The following is a 1,998-nucleotide window of genomic DNA, read 5'->3' as shown; positions in this document are numbered from 1 at the left end:
TAAAGAGTTTAACTCCACGTTTATAGCTTCTTTCCATTTGATCCAATCTGATCGTTGAGTGCATTCTAAGATAGACGTGGGTTCATGATCCACATTATCATCCATGATTTCAATTGCTACATTGCATGCAAATATATCATCAATGTCGATATTCTTTCTGTTCCATTGTATCCCAGACAAGGCATAGTTTATTGAGATCTCATTATTATCAGGACCTTCAATACCTTGAATCTTGGCGTCCCAAAAATCAATATTAGATACATCCGGGCCGGCCGCATCTAAGATCTTATGATCGGCCGCGATCGCTATTAGGGTTTTAGGATCAGCCGCAGCAAAATCCCGGGAATTAGGAACGGCCGCGGTCGTGTCTAGGGTTTCAACCACCTCGGTTTCATTATTTGCACCTTTCTTAGTTTTCCGAGGGTTCTATCTTTGGAACCTATTGGTCTACCACGTTTCAAATGTTGTCTAGACTCTGTAGCAACTTGATTGTGTCCCTCTTGAACATCAATTCTTATTGGTGCATTAGCAGCTGGTATATATGACTTAGTCACTCTTTTCGGGTCTGCAAAAGAATCTGGCAATTGATTAGCTAGCTTTTGTAAATGTATTATCTTTTGGACTTCTAAATCACATTCTTGAGTCTGAGGATCTTGCCAAGATAAGGATGTTTGATTTCATGTAATTTCTTTTACCAGCTTATTATTATCTCCCCCCTAATGTTGGATGTTCGGATTCATCGAAATGACAATCCGCGTATCTGGCCTTAAACAAATCACCCATAGTTGGCTCAAGATATTTTATAATCGTGGGATAATCATGTCCAACATATATCCATATCCTCCTTTGAGGTCTCATCTTTGTTCTCTGTGGTGGTGCAATTGGCACATAGACGACACAACCAAATGTCTTAAGATGGGATATGTCTGGCTCATGACCCGTAAGAAATTGTATTGTGGAATATCTATGCTCACTAGACGGTCTGATACGAATCAGTTTGGCCGCGTGCAAGACCGCGTGTCCCCAAGCTGTGGCCGGAAGCTTAGAACTCATAAGCAATGGTCTAGCTATGAGATGAATTTGTTTTATGAATGATTCAGCCAAGCCGTTCTGTGTATGTACATGTGCCACGGAGTGTTCCACACTTACCCCCATGGACATACAGTAATCATTAAACGCTTGGGACGTGAACTCACCAGCATTATCAAGACGTATAGTCTTTAAAGGACTTTCTTATGGCCTTTGGCCGATCTCTATGATCTGAAGGAACTCTTTGTTTCCTTCGCCCTTAGTCTCAATATGAAAGCCATTCATTTGAATGTCTTTAAAGCACAATAGGCTTCTCTTAGAGCTGGGTGAATACAATGCATCATATATCTCTAGATGCGTACCCTTAGGCTATTAGCCTGGTCGTAGCCCTCTATGAGACTTTAGAGACTTTTATATAAAAAAACTTTCATTCATTAAGATTCAAAACAAGTTCAAAGCAATCAAAACATAGAAAACACAAAGCAAAGAACACAAAAACATAGATGTCGAATTCAACTTCATTCTTTTAAACAATATGAAGTTTTATAATCTATAAGATCGTCTCGTTCATGATTGAAATCATCTTCACCATCTTGATAAGTCATATGAGCTTCAGGATTCTTCCCTTTCAAACTCTCTTGGTAGAGGTCAACGAGCTGTTTGGGAGTCCTACATGTCTTAGCCCAATGATTACCCATACCACATCTATGGCACACGGATTTGGTCAAATTTTGTGGTTTGAAAGATGTACCACGGCCTCGGCCATGTCCACGGCCTCCATAGGAGCCACGACCATATGAGTTGCCTCAGCCTCGACCAAACGAGTTTCGGTCTCGACCACCGCGTCCATACCATTTTCCGTGACCACGGTCGTGTTGGCTATGGATTTGGACATGGTTCGACTCTTTCTTAGCCTCTACAGTCGCATGTGCCTCAGGTAATGGGTTTGTTCCAGGAGGTCTCAATTCA

This window comes from Brassica oleracea, chromosome C9, assembly GCF_000695525.1.
Source record: "Brassica oleracea var. oleracea cultivar TO1000 chromosome C9, BOL, whole genome shotgun sequence".
NCBI lineage: Eukaryota > Viridiplantae > Streptophyta > Magnoliopsida > Brassicales > Brassicaceae > Brassica > Brassica oleracea.
This window is presented reverse-complemented; position numbering follows the sequence as displayed.